General features: G+C 37.8%; 1 long non-coding RNA gene across 1 annotated transcript in view; it reads left to right on the top strand.

Moving 5' to 3' along the window:
* LOC149137123 (uncharacterized) overlaps positions 1–6,655 on the top strand; it is a 102,801-nt gene extending 96,146 nt beyond the window's left edge. Inside the window, exons 2-3 of the long non-coding RNA XR_016240643.1 lie at positions 6,345–6,413; positions 6,533–6,655. This is a non-coding gene — a long non-coding RNA (uncharacterized LOC149137123). The remainder of the gene's footprint in view (positions 1–6,344; positions 6,414–6,532) is intronic.
* The last annotated feature ends 9,703 nt before the right edge of the window (positions 6,656–16,358 follow it).

Below are 16,358 nucleotides of genomic sequence, written 5' to 3'. Positions count from 1 at the left end.
TCTCAAGGCTCTCCAAGCAATGCACACCTGTCCACGCAGAGATGGAAAAATTGCTTCTCCTGTGGAGCATAGAGAAGCAAGTGATTCGGTTACAGATACCATCATGTGCGAGAAAGCACGTGTGTTGTATGGGAATCTCCTGAAATAGAACCCTGGAACATCGATGGAGGAGACATAAGCAGACGCATTTAAGGCCAGTTGCGGCTGGTTCGATAATTTCAAGAAGAGGACTGGTGTTCATGGAGTCGTCAGGTATAGAGAAGCAGCGAGTTCAGGCACGAAGGCACCTGAGGATTTCGTACGTGAATTCCGTCAGCTCATCGCAGCTGAGTGGTACATCGCACAACAGATATTAAACTGTGATGAAACTGGGATATTGTTCATCGAGAGGGTCAACCGTGTCTTCGGACCAGCAGTGAAGAAGTACCTTCTGGAGAACGATCTTCCTCTCAAAGCCCTCCTCGTCCTCGATAATGCTCCTGCTTACCTTCCTACCCTCGAAAATGATATTCTGGAGAAATTTGAATTTACAAAAAGTCTGTACCTTTCACGCAACACCACCCCTATCTTGCAGTCTATGGACCAACAGTTGATTTCTAACTTTAAGAAATTCTATACCAAAAACTATGTTTCGTCGGTGCTTTGAAGTAACCGTGATTACAAGTCTAACCCTTCGGCAGGATGTAACGAGGAGAACGCTCAATTCTGCATATTGGAAGCTGTGGTCTGACTATGTATCCGAAAGAGACTTCGAACAGTTTGAGTCTGAAACAATTGTAGTCGAGGGGATAGTGTCTCTTGGCAAGTCCATGGGCCTCGAGGTTGACGTAGAAGACATTAACGAACTCGTCGAGTAACACTCAAAAGAGCTTACGACAGATGAACTTCTGCAGTATCAGGAGCAGCAGCATTTGGATGCGGTGGACGAGGTTGGCACCCCAGAAGAGGACAACAAAACGGAGAAGACTATCTCCACGAGTGACATAAAGGCAGTGTTGGCAAAGTGGTAGTATATTTCTGAATTTGTAGAAAAATATCATCTGGAAAAAGTAGCTACAGGTCGTACAGCTGTTTTATTTAATGACACTGCTCTGGCGCATTTTCGTAACATTTTGAAAGACTTCTCTTGATATGTTTCTAAGGAAACGACCTACACGTGTGAAAAATGAAGAAAGTGTATCCAAAAAGCCTAAATTAAGCGAAATGAGAGAGAAAACGCTTGGAATTGTTCTTCTTGAAGTCTTAATGGAAGGAAATTCTCCTTCCAAACAATGATTCCCCTCCATCTCGCTCCATATTCCTCCTCGCGCACAAATCGTCCCATCTTTGAGGTAATTAAATTAATAAAACCAATTTACGTATTTCTTTTGCATTCACTTTTATTGTGTTTTTATAATTGTCATTTTCCTTATAACTGCACCTTTTCTGTTTTAAAACCCATAAGAAATGAATTTTGAGTGAGTTTGGAAAGGACTAATTATATTTTAATTAACTTCAATTGGTAAAATTGATTTGTAAAACGAGTAAATCGAAAACGCGCTAGGTCATGGGACGAATTAAACTCGTACTGTGAGATATCACTGTATATATATATATATATATATATATATATATATAATACAAAGAATATATATACATGTATACACACATATATGTACATACTTACATCTACATGTGTATATACATGCATATCAGGGTACAGGACGTTAGAACAATAAACTACAGACAACGCAACGAACACATAGGAAAACGGAAAGCCCCTTGGAATATCCCTTCATCAGCTGTCTCTATTCTATCTAGACGTTTCGAAGACCAGACATATATATATATATATATATATAACTTTTAGTTGTTTCAGTCATTTTTGACTAAAGCTACGAAGCACCACAGTTGATTTCTAACTTTAAGAAATTCTATACCAAAAATCTACGTTTCGTCGGTGCTTTGAAGTCACCGTAATTACAAGGCTCTTTTTTTTTCTAAAGCCTAGTACTTATTCTACCGGCCTCTTTTGCTAAACCGCTAAGTTACGGGAGACATAAATACACCAACACCGATTGTTGAGCAGCGATGGAGGACAAATACAAACACACACACACACACACACACACAAACACATATATATGTATATATACGACGAGCTTCTTTTAGTTTCCATCTACCAAGTCCACTCACAAAAGCCTTGGTTGGCCCAAGGCTATTGTAGAAGACACTTGCCCAAGGTGTCGCACAGTGGGACTGAACCCTGGATCATGAGGTTAAGAAGTTAGCTTCTTACCACGCAGTCACGCCTGCACCTATATATCTTTTTTTATATTTTTTACTTGTTTCAGTCATCATACTGCGACCATGCTGGGGCACCACCTTGAAGAATTAGGTCGTAAACACACCAACACCGGTTATCAAGTGGTGATGCAGAGAACAAACACATACACACAAAGATACACACACACACACACACACACATATGTATGTATGTATGTATATATGTATATCATCATCATCATCATCATCGTTTAACGTCCGCTTTCCATGGGTTGGACGATTTGACTGAAGACTATATACACATGTATACGACGGGCTTCTTTCAGTTCCAGTCTACCAAATCAATCACTCACAAGGCTTTAGTCGGCCCGAAGCTATAGTAGAAGACACTTGCCCATGGTGCCGCACAGAGGGACTGAACCTGGAACCATATGGTTGGGAGGCAGTGAATGTATGTACGTATATAGTTATATATGTCTGCGTGTGTGTACGTGTGCGAATGTAAGAATGTATGTATGCATATATGTGCGTATGTATGGATGTGCGTTGAACAAACACATATTCAGTATCTTTTTCTTTTTCTTTTTTTCTTTTCTCAATTATTAGAATTCTTATTACAATGAAGGACCATCACTGATGGATCAAAGCATCATCGCTGGAAGTGGGATGTTTGTTGTTGGCACTCCGTCGAGGGTTCCAGTTGATCCGATCAACGGAACAGCCTGCTCGTAAAATTAACGTGCAAGTGGCTGAGCATTCCACAGACACGTGTACCCTTAACGTAGTTCTCGGGGATATTCAGCGTGACACAGAGTGTGACAAGGCTAGCCCTTTGATATACAGGTACAGCAGAAACAGGAAGTAAGAGTGAGATAACGTTGTGGTGAAAGAGTACAGCAGGGTTCACCACCATCCCCTGCCGGAGCCTCGTGAAGCTTTAGGTATTTTCGCTCAATAAACACTCACAACGCCCGGTCTGGGAATCGAAACCGCGAGTCCGCTGCCCTAACCACTGGGCCATTTCTGCTTCGTTGGGTTTTGTCAGTAGCATGTATTTACTGCCAACCGCCTGCTAGAACAACAGCGATAATTATTATATGTTAAACTTCATAAAAATCTTTCACAATTTTAGTGTTCATCTTACAGACTCTATTTGTAAAATTCACGTGAACACACCGTTTTTTTTTGTGTGTGTCTTGTTTTGTTTTACTATGTTTTTTTGTTTTGTTTTTTGTTTTGTTTTGTTTTTTGCCTGAGAATCCGAGCTTTTTCAGGCTGTCACTTAACACGTCCAATTGCTCCAACAATTATGTTAATTAAAATAATCGTGGTTATTTTAGTCCCAGCGTTCAACCCACTCATGGCAAACCACTGGTTCGTCCACTTTATCCAATGCTACCGAGTGGGCAAATCTGCAGCTTCGATAACGTAATTTAACAACAACAACAATCATTTCTACTATAGGCATAAGTACTGAAACTTTGTGGGAGGATTTGTCACATCGTCTCTAGCGCTCAGCTGGTACTTATTTCATCGGCTCCGAAAGAATGAAAGGCAAAGTTGAACGGCTGAATTTGAACTCAGAACGTAAAGACAGACGAAATGCCGCTAAACATTTTGTCCGACGTGCCAATAACAACAACAACACTAATAATAATAATAATATTAATAATAATAATATGCCATGATGTTGTACCAGGCACTGGCTCTCATAGCTTTTGATCTAAACTGGTTGGAAGTATTATCATGTACATTGTTTTGTCTAGGTATAAAAGATGGGCTACAGCAAATATTCTGCTAAATACCACAGATTTGCTTGTCAGTTGTTTTACCATAACCAGTTGAGCATGTCTCAAAGGCTGACGGTATGTACATCTCTGATCACGAACAGAAGTAGTGGGGGAGCATCATAGCCATGTACTGAGAGGAATTTGGGGTTTAAACAATTCACCTTTGGAAACATGGGTGTTTTGTTCATCATTCTTAAACAAATCTTATGCAGGGACCTTTTGAGCTCCTCAACTTGAAGAAAATTCTAAGTGGACCCCACCTGCACGGTCATGCGCTGTTTATCTGGATATGAGATCACCATGTCGCACACATATGGTTGTGATGCATGTGCCTGGTGTACCCTTATCAGACGGGTAGTCATGATGGGTATTGGGCTTCGTATATTTGTACCCCAGTGTCACTTTGATGGCATGCGCTACTCTCTCTCTCAATAATTATAATGATGATAACGTTGGCACTGTTGTTGCTGTTGTTGTTGTTGTTGTTGTTGTTGGCACTCCGTCGCTTACGACGTCGAGGGTTCCAGTTGATTCGATCAACGGAACAGTCCGCTCTTGAAATTAACGTGCAAGTGGCTGAGCACTCCATAGACACGTGTACCCTTAACGTACTTCTCGGGGATATTCAGCGTGACACAGTGTGACAAGGCTGACCCTTTGAATTACAGGCACAACAGATACAGGAAGTAAGAGTGAGAGAAAATTGTGGTGAAAGAGTACAGCAGGATTCGCCACCATCCCCTGCCGGAGACTCGTGGAGTTTCAGGTGTTTTCGCTCAATAAACACTCACAACGCCCGGTCTGGGAATCGAAACCGCGATCCTATGACCGCGAGTCCGCTGCCCTAACCACTGGGCCATTGCGCCTCCACAATGATGATAACAGTCATCTGTTACCATACTTAATGCAAATACATCGCGAAAAGGCATATTAACTGTGGTATTCGTGCGGAGATAATATCGCTTTTGGACGTATTGTGTTTAAAAACACTATACCAGCAGCAGACGAAAATCGTTCAGCAGCGACGGTGAGGAAGCTAGGTGTACATTTCTGCTTCGTTGGGTTTTGTCAGTAGCATGTATTTACTGCCAACCGCCTGCTAGAACAAAATATATCACTATAGATATAGGAATACAGTGATTAAAAAATCACTGGTGTTGCAATTAACCACCAAGCGACGGATTTTGTCTTAGCATGCAGTTGACAGTGCGTACATGTTATTGATAATGCCCAACGAAGCAGAAATGTGCATCTAGCATTATTACCGGCGCTGCTGAATGATTTTCGTCTGCTACTGAGGTATTTGTGTTTTTAACACAGTATGCCCATAAGAGATGTTATCTCCGGGCGAATACTGCAATTAATATGCCTTTTCGCGTTCTGCATTAAGTAGATACACAGATGGCTATATCATTCCAATGCTGTTTCTGCTGTATATAACGGAATAATAGTAATATTTAATAGAAAACAGTTGAAAACGTCTAGGAAATGATTAGGGGTATTTTTGATTTGTCACATTTACCTTCCACTGAGCTCACTCGCCCGCGCGCGAGTGAGTGTGTTCACTTCCAAAAGTGCTGTTACCAAATCAAACAGAATTTTCAGTCAGCTGTATCAAATCATGAACGACACCTGACGCGTGGTACACTGTACACCTGTCCAGGCAACGTCGATTTGATGGAGGGAGGGAGTTAGTGTACAGCACATACATTTGATTACTATAAACAAATCATTTGTGCGGATAGTTCGGCAAAAACTGAACACTCACAAGTCGTCTACGACGTAAGGATCCATCATTGTGTGTGTGTGTGTGTGTGTGTGTGTGTGTGTGTGTGTGCGTGTGCGTGTGCGTGTGTATGTGGTGGAGGAATGTCTGTGTTTTTTGTTTGACCCTACCTCCACCAATTGACAGCTGGTGTTGAGTTATGTCCCTGTAAATCTAGCAGTTCAGCAAAAGAGAGCGATAAAGTACTAGACTTTTAAAAAAAGCATAAGTACATGGGATGATCTGTGGGACTAAAAACCCATCAAGCGGTACCCCAGTATGGCCGCAGTCAAATGACTGAAACTAGTATAAAAGAACGATAAAGACAAGCTGACATTTAAGCAGAATAACTCGAAAGGTTGCAGAATTAGGCTGTTTACTGCAAATAGAGAGACCAAAATAACCGCTAAACATCTTAGTGTCTTTCAACTAGACATTACTTGTAGCATATCTGACATTGTAACACAAATACACCAGCAAACCACAATAATTTTATCCAATTAATCGTTCTTTTTGCAAAGCAGACATATGGAATTTAGCCAAGATGTATTCGAAGACGGAAGATTATATGAAACTAACAGACCGGAAGTTAGGTAATGAATTATTTCTCATCATCCTCTTTGCTTTTTTTGATATTTATTTATTTATTCATTCATTCATTTATAGAAGAGATTGCTACAAATAACTTTTGTATTCTTTTTAATTCTTTCAGAAATTGGACTGATGCTATGCCATGCTGGAACACCACCTTCAAGAATTTTAGTCGAATGAATCGACCCCAGTGCTTATTCTATCGGTATCTTTTGCCGACCAGCTAGGTTAAGGGAACGTAAACACACAAACACACAGTGAGACTAAACACACAACCATGTAGTTGGGAAGCACGCTTCTTACCACAAAGCCACGCCTGCTCATATTACATACACACACACACACACACATATATAAACTTAGATATGTTTCGACCAAAGATTGGTCCAGGCCATGTTTAACTTAATAGCACCACCTGATAGGATTATCTAAATCCTTTTTAAGTCAAGTTTTGTTTAAGGTCCATTCAAGTAATGAGTTCTTGTTGAGTGAGTTGTATCCAGGTATGGGTGGCTTATCTGGTATTCCTTGAAGAAATCTGTCCAGACTCCGTTTAAAGGTGATGTGATCCTTTTCCTCTTTGATCCGTTTTGGGACAATGTTAAACAGGACAGGGCCTGATGAGGAAAAGAAATTATGTCTTAGTGTACCTATATGTTGTGATCCTGAATTGGGCAGAGGACGTATGGTCCGTGGTCCCAGCCTTGGATGAACCTTGAAACTAATGTTTCAAGATTCATCCAAGAATATATATGTGTGTGTGTGTACATACATGTATGCATGCATGCATCGCTACACACCCACAAAGCTATAATAAAAGACACTTGACTAAGGTGCCATGCAGTGGAACTGAAATCAAGACTATGTGGTCGCTATGTGAGCGTCTTCACAACACAGCTACGCCTGCATTTATCGAGGATGATCGATTTTGGAGATTTTTTGCCACCCCACGGTATAAATAGAAATTGAGACTCCAATATTTGACGGGTAGTTTATTTTGAAGACCCTACAAAGATAAACGGAGGGGGGAAAAAATCAGACTGTCAAGGGAGATAATTGTAGACAACAAAATACTCAGTCTTTTCCCATTTTATTATCTATTATATGTATTAAGCAATGTTAATTCTCTAAATGAAGTATTAACAGTAACTGCACGATAAAGTGTAGTATATTGCCACTTAAGTGTGGCTGACCCCTAGGGGTGGATGTTACTGTTGCTTTTAGCCCCAGGAGGACATCTCCTCCAGCTGGCTTATCGACACACGACTGTGTCCTGTTTGCCAAGGGAAGTTATCCCTCTCACCACGATCTGCAGCACGAACGGATCCGGATTTCAGGGTTATTTCCCTTCTTCGGCGTTCGATAGCTGCTGACCTTGGCGAGAGAGACAAAAACCTGGCAATCTTATATCTACTTTTCCAGTGAAATTCTTCACTGATATCGAAAAGGTGAAAACAAGCAATGTTAATTCTCTAAATGAAGTATTAACAGTAACTGCACGATAAAGTGTAGTATATTGCCACTTAAGTGTGGCTGACCCCTAGGGGTGGATGTTACTGTTGCTTTTAGCCCCAGGAGGACATCTCCTCCAGCTGGCTTATCGACACACGACTGTGTCCTGTTTGCCAAGGGAAGTTATCCCTCTCACCACGATCTGCAGCACGAACGGATCCGGATTTCAGGGTTATTTCCCTTCTTCGGCGTTCGATAGCTGCTGACCTTGGCGAGAGAGACAAAAACCTGGCAATCTTATATCTACTTTTCCAGTGAAATTCTTCACTGATATCGAAAAGGTGAAAACAAGCAATGTTAATTCTCTAAATGAAGTATTAACAGTAACTGCACGATAAAGTGTAGTATATTGCCACTTAAGTGTGGCTGACCCCTAGGGGTGGATGTTACTGTTGCTTTTAGCCCCAGGAGGACATCTCCTCCAGCTGGCTTATCGACACACGACTGTGTCCTCTTTGCCAAGGGAAGTTATCCCTCTCACCACGATCTGCAGCACGAACGGATCCGGATTTCAGGGTTCTAAAAATTACTTTTAGTTTGATCTTTGTCATGTTTCTGATAACATCCAGTGTTTCTTTTAAATTCACAAGACGATAATGACTCTAAATCCTAAAAGCCCCACTCTTTCCCAATTTTTTTTTAATCAGTTTAAAATACGGACAGTCCGATTTTCTTGCCTATGATTTAACCTTTGGATGCATCCTCATTCCATTAAATGTGCTTATCGGGTGGAAGGTATTGAAAAACATCAGTGCATGTCAGAGTGACAATGAAACGAGGAAGGTATCAGGCCGACGGGAGTTGTGCTAAAAATGACAGGTAAATCGCCTTTAAATAACACACAAACACAAAATCCATTGTTTTTTCATAATCATATTAATTCCTGTGTGTAGATCACAAGTTCGCAAAAATTTCCTAAAAATAAAAGTTATGACAGGTTATATGGGGGGGGGGGCTAAAGCCAGGATTCAGATGGCATAAAATTTTATAATATCTTATTTATAAGCATAAAAGCTACATTTAACTGAGTAAATAATAACTAATTCGAGATAAATTAACCAGCAGACGATGTCTTTTTCAATGACCAGTAAGCTGAGATAAGTATTAGTAAAATGTTATCTTCCCGAACTAATTGACTGTTTTATATTACAAGATTTCTGGATATTGTGAACAAATGGTGCAGAATCATTGAATCATAACTTATTCTCATGTTTGCAGAAAGCCCCATACTTACCTTCATCTTCCTTCTATCCAAAAGGCGACGGCCAATAACTTCATTTATATTAAAGAAGGTGGAATGAGACTTTCTATAATCATAATACTTCCCCAAACTGTCCTATCTTCACTTGACTTAACTTTAAATGAATCTTTCATCATTGCGAGTCAAGGAGACACTAACAAATATTTAGTATGTTACATACAAAATAAGAACTGCAATGAAGATTTCAAGAGTTGTCTACCCTTAAACCATCGGAATGAAGGGAAGTAACTTCAACATTTAGTGATTTTCTTTTTTGCAGAAAAATATATTTTTTAAAAAAGGCAGATTTTATTAAAAAAAAAAACTGATTCGGTGACTTTCATTTATCAAAGCTATCTAGCGACGGAAACAGAATATAATCGGTAAAAGTAAATATGGAAACTATTAAATATGAAATTGCTTTTAACGTCCGACTCGAAGAAAAAGCTATAAATTAAAAAGAAAAAAAAAACATAGGATATAAATGTAAGATCATTACATTATAAGAATTTAAAACATTCAAGAGAAACGGAAGTCTTTTTTTTTTCCGGTGAAATTCGAAGTAGATAAAGCTATGAATAATAACATGCAGAATACTGAGTTTAGCAAAAAAAACTTTGGATTTAAAAAAGTTGAAGGCTACTCGTGGGACACCAAGCACATGACAGATGGGCAGCCCATTCAAAGGGGCTTTAACCCCAATATTCCACACACTATAATTTATACTTTTATCTACTTCGAGTTCCACGTAGAATTATTTTAATTCTCTCTAAGTGTCTAAGTCTTTATAATGTAAACAGAGCATCCAAAATGGAGTGAGACCATTTGAAGAGTTGTTTTCATGAACTTTTTAGCACGTCTGTCATGTTCGCAAACGATGAGGATTCGAGTCCCTCGAGCAGTTATCAACGTTTTTTTTTCATTACCCAACATTCTAAGCATCATTATTTATAACTTTATCTACAGTTCAAGTTTTGTCCCATTTCTTCCTTACCTTTTACTAGTAAAGCATTGGAATGGCTAAAGTCAAATATGACAGGAACGTCAGACGCTCCCTCCACCCCATAACATAGATGCAATAGTTCACAAACAGATAACCAGTGAAAGAAACACATCAACACACATTTGTAACAGTGACAATTTGGTTTATTAACTATTTTTAAAAAAACGAGTTTCTTGTGGTCTGTGGCACATAAAAGTGATGATTATTTACAAATGTTCCACCGCTGCAACAACAGCTGTTGCAGATGGTGGTGGTGGTGGTGGTAGTGGTGGTAGTAGTGGTGGTGGTAGTGATGGTCGACAGTTTTAAAGGCGACACCTGCGACACAGAATGTCGTGGACAGCAGCAGAGTAACGGTTTTATCTTTATTTAAAAAAAAAAAAAATTTAATGTTTTCTTTCGTTTGTTGTTTTTGTTATTGAAGTTACTGGCAGTCCCCGCTTATACGGTGGAGAGAGAGAGAGAGAGAGAAGGACAAAGAGAGAGAGAGATGAGCTAGGTAGAAAGAAAGGTAGGTGAAAAAAAAAAGGACTGAGTTCTCTCCCTTTCACACTTCATACAATGTGAAAGGAAGAGAAAGTTGGTTAGAGAGAAATTGTGTGCAAGAGAGAAATGGTGGGCTGGGGGTGATTAAAGAGAGTATGTACAAAAGAGGAAGAAATTGAAAGCAAAGGAGAGAGAAGATGATGAAAACAGAATGGAAGAGGGAAGAAAAAATATTTTTACAATGAAGGAAACTAAGGGAGAGGTACACCTCCTGCATGTAAATTATATTTTCCTATATTTAGAGAAAGAGGAGGGGACTCGATTTTTTTTTTTTAAATAAGAAAAGAAAAAATGAAATATAAGCAAGAAAAAAGGGAAAGGCAATGTCATCAAATTAGGTAAAAAGAGATATAGTGATTGTGGTGTTATTTTTGTTCTTTTGTTGGGGTTGTTATGATGATTGAGGATCAACAGATACAAGAGACAAAAACAAACAAAAAAAAAACAATAAGCAAACAATGCAAAAAATCTGTAAATATGTGGTAGAAGTTGTATGTGTGTGGAGTAACATTAATTAAAACATCCAAACACACACATACAGACATACATACATACACAACTGCAATATGTAAGGAGAAAAACAAAAGCTCAGTCTCTTGACTCTCTCTCATATTCCATACGTTCTCAAACCTCACCACTCCCCAAATAGTAAATAATAATTACATATAGTTAACCTCAAACATGCACACTTTCTTCTTGAGCCACCATATGAACAGTGTGGACATGCACATATGGAAAGAGGGCACAATTGAAGTGTACACAGACATACATGTATGTAAGAGGAACAATGAAAAATAAAATCTAAAAGACAAAGAGAGAGAGAAGAATAAATAGGGGCAAGGGGGGGGGGGGGGGTTGCAGGGATGGAGGTTAAGTTTTTCAACCCACCTGAGGCTGCCCCTGGTTCTGTAATACAAATTTGTTTTGGAATAATCTAAACTAAAAAAATCCTCCATCAAAATTTCATGTTGATTTGTTTCTCATAATGGATTAATAATGACAGTTATTTTATTAAATTCATTATTTTCCAAATTAATTAAAACAAAAGCAATATATTTCCACAGAAATATGGTAACAAAAGGGTTAAAGTAATCTACATTAAAATCTTCCATGAACACTGTTAATTTATATTACAAACAGCTTAATAATGACATTTTCTTTTTACTAAATTCTTCATTAGATTTAAAATTAACTAATACCCCTACATCCTAACCTTAAGCCTTTAACCTAGACCACAACTCTAATCCTAACCCTAAACCCCAACCCTAAAGTAGTTTGTTTTGAAATATTTCACAAAAAAATTTCATGGAGAATTTTTTTCATTTTTAAATCATTTACATGTTCGTTCAGCTGTTTCACATGACTTTATTAAAACCTAAAAACTTCTTACAACTTTTGTTGTTGTAATGTTTTGCTTTCTTTTTGTGATAGAAGACTTATCACACAGAAAATACCAGCTTCCAAATCTGGTTTTAAACCTTTCTAGAAGTTCTCTGGAATAAGTGAATATGAAAATGAGACTCAACATGAAAAATCACATCAATATACCAAATTTGAAAATTTTCACTAAATATAAAACTTTCAAAAACTGTGACTGCAACAGAAAAGACCCCCAAAAAGTCTGGTTAAGTGGAGGGAGGGAGTTACAGCACTTGTGTAAGCAAGTGAGAGAGGAGGAGAAAGGAGAGACAGAGAAACTTTAGTGTTAACAGTTATCACAGATAAGTTCACTTACCATTTATTTGACATAGATACACACTCACCCTTTCTTTCTTCTAAATATCTTTTTGTTTGCTTTTTTTTTTTTTTGCAAGAAAGAATGCACAGCATTATCCTCCTATCTTCATAAATAATATTACTATAAGCACAAGGCCAGCAATTTCCAGGGGAGGAGGAAGTTGATTACATTAAACCCCCCACCCCACCCCACCCCAATACCCGATTGGTACTTAATTTATCAAACATATAAGGATGAAAAGTAAAGTTGACCTCTGAACATAAAGAGAAGGGAAAAATGCTGCTAAGCATTCTGTTCACCATGCTAATGATTTTGCCAGCTTGCAATCTTAATAATAATAATAAACATTGATAACAAAACCATACCAATGCTATAAACAATACCCAACCATATCAGAACCAACAACAGCACACAAAATGATTCCCAATGAAGGGTACCAAATATAACCATAAAACAATGAATAATTCATCTGATACAAGAACATCATAGCCAAGTGGATGCACCAGTACCATCTAATGGACATCTGGAACTGGACATTTCATGCTTGGCTTGGCTCCGCTCCATGGTTAGAAACAGGCTAGTGTGTGTGTGTGTGTGTGTGTGTGTACACGCAGATACACATAGTTGACCACTATGTCAGAAAGACAGTTTTTTTATTATTAATTACTGGACAACTTGCTATGTCTATGTCCTTAAAGTAGGGCTCAGAAACAATGATGGTATATTTTCAAATAATGAAGATGAAAGATGCTTTCCAAGACTGGGTCACTTGTTTCATGTTCCTAGCAGGAATATCTGTTGATTCTTTCCAAGTTTTTCCCCCTACAACCAAGGATACGAACAAGTTGTTTGTTTTAAATGCCAAAACATGAAGATATTTATTACAAGTGACGAGAGATGTTAACAGTCCTGTCTGACTGTGGACAACAACAAAGCCTCCGGCCATACCTGGCCCAAATATTCTACCTGTTTTATGTTCAAATTGGGAAAATCCTAACTCTCACACCTGCCCTACAATGTCATTCTAAAAATAAACAATCACATCATCGAAATCTCAAAGCTACAAGATATTGCATAATTAATTCAAAACAATATGAATAAATAAGACAGAGTAATCTGAATGCTAAAGGGTTAATTTATACCAAACAACCTTGCCTCTCAAACAAAGCAGAACATTGCAGAAGCATTGATTGGCAGAAATGACATAAACAAAAGGATTCCAGATACCAATATACCATCATCATCAAACAATAGTGGTCTTTTTTCCATCCCACCAGAAATGGTAACAGATTTCTCAGAGAAAATAAACATTACAAGGCATCTACGAACCGCATAGAAATCCAACAAAACAAACAAACAAACAAACCAGGAAGGAATGGGGTTGCAGAAAAAGAATTAAAAATCAAGTTAAACTGCCCAGTGGATTCAGTGAAGGTGACTGACTCTAATTAATAAGGACACAGCTGACACCAGCAGAACTAAAGTCATCAACTTCAACAGTAACAACCCATACATATAATTCCTTAATTCAATTTATTGCCTTAACACCATCACTTGGCTGTTGGGTGTCCTTAGTGAAGGCCACCTGGCTGAAAGCATTTGCAGCAGATGTCCAAGATGAAGTTGCTTTCTCCTTTCCATCAGTCTCATACACTCGGCAACAGAATATATAAAAGGTGTTGTCTTTCCTACTTTTAGGTCACTAAAAATCAATCAATGCAGCAATAAGTGAAGCTAAGAAATAAAAATCAAACACAGCCATCAGAAAATAAATTAAGTTAAGAAGAGAAAAAAAAGTGAGAGAGAGGGGAAATGTGTGTAAGAGAGAGAAAGAGAATTTGTATGTGCATGATGCTATTGGAAAGTTACCATAAAAAGTTATTATTGACAATAAATGAGAGAAAAGGAATATGAAAAACTGAGAGAGAGAGAGAGAGAGAGAGAGAGAGAAAGAGAGAGAGAGAGACAGACAGACAGAGAGAGAGAGACTGTTTGAAAATAGACTTTTATAAACACAAGAAAAGAACCATTATTTGTCATTAAGGTTTAAAACAGAATAGTATGAGGTGTCTCAGACAGGCAGATTGCAGATGGGTCATGTTATACTCTGTAGTCAGGGAACAAATAAATCTGGCTTTGTATTGTGGACATACTCTAGCAAGTGACAAGACCTCAAGTATACACCTTAACTATAATTATTCTGCCTCAGACCATCCACTGATTCTATGATACAAACTCCAAGTTATAAAATTATTTAAATTAAAACCTTCCACCAAAATTCCATGATAATTTTATTTCTGTATTTACTAAAAATATTATTTAAAATAATTATATTCAAATATCAGCTTAATAATGACAATGCTATTTTACTAAATTCTTTAGCATTTTCAAAACTAATTACAACGAAAGCAGTATATTTCAAAAGAAATATGGCAGCAAAAGGATTACAGTGATCTAAATTAAAACCTTCCTTCAGCAATTCTCTTTAGTTAAATTGCCAAATAGTAAAACATTAAACAGCAAATATTGGGAAGGGAAGCAGTAGTAAAACACTGAATCATACTGTTCAATCATCATCCTCCACTACAGCTCAGCCCTACTCTAACATCTCAAATTGTTCTGTGCCTTTTCAATTGCTTTTGCTTGTACCTCAAAGCAGAAGGGGTTGAGAAAATGAAAGAGAGAACGAATGTATGTGTATATTGTGTGTTTACTAAAATATATTTTGCTCAACATTATTTATTCAAATTAATTACAGCTATTATTATTATTATTTTTTTTTGGCTATATCACAGTATCGCACTTTAACGATAATAACCTTCTAACCTCTCATTCACACTTGCTCCACCTCTACTTATTTTCCCTCCTTTTCTCCCCCTCTATATAGAACACAATCTTATCTCATTCTCACAGCACTGCACTGTTCTACTAAAGAACTTAATGACGGCATGCACCAGTGTGCATGGCAATCAACTTCTGCTGCAACTCCAGGTGTACTGAATATAAAGTGTAACAACAGCACCAGCTGGATGCAGACTGCCTACTTATGAAGTATGTTGCAAACTGTGTGTCCAAACACAGAGAGTGTACTCTGTTGACAGTATATGTATAAACAAATCATGCAAACACACAACAATGGTAGAAACTAATAGAAATGATGAGGGAAGGGAGTACGAGAGACAGAGTCTTAAAAAGATGCTTTATACACACACATGCATGCACACACATCCACAGACATAGACATCGTTTCGTTTTTACATCCACTTTTCCATGCTAACATGGGTTAGAGAAATATGCTACTGGGGCACTGTTTTACAGCCAGATGCCCGTCCTGTTCCGAATCTTTATTTGCTTTTCAAAATTAGGAATCTGTAATTTGACATGTCTTCAAAGGAACAAATCCAGTGGAAGATTTATTGACAGGAGAAATGATAATCAACAGTAATTGTAGCTCATGATCTTCAGAAGCAACATACAGCATATGTATGTGCACTATATATATATATATATATATATATATATATATATATACATACATACATACATACATACACACACACACACACACACACACACACACACACACACACACATAAATATACATATATATTCTTTTACTTGTTTCAGTCATTTGACTGTGGTCATGCTGGAGTACTGCCTTTAGTCGCACAAATTGACCCAAAGACTTACTTTTTGTAAGTCTAGTACTTATTCTATTGGTCACTTTTGCCAAATTGCTAAGTTACAGGGACAAACACAGACACAAAGTTATATATATAGATATATATACATACACATATATACACACATATATATACACATGTACACACATATATACACAGATATATATAAACACAAATATAGATATATATACACATATATATGCACATATATACACATATATACAC

This window comes from Octopus bimaculoides, chromosome 2 (assembly GCF_046866305.1).
Source record: "Octopus bimaculoides isolate indiv1 chromosome 2, ASM4686630v1, whole genome shotgun sequence".
In the NCBI taxonomy this organism is placed as follows: domain Eukaryota; kingdom Metazoa; phylum Mollusca; class Cephalopoda; order Octopoda; family Octopodidae; genus Octopus; species Octopus bimaculoides.
This window is presented reverse-complemented; position numbering and strand designations above follow the sequence as displayed.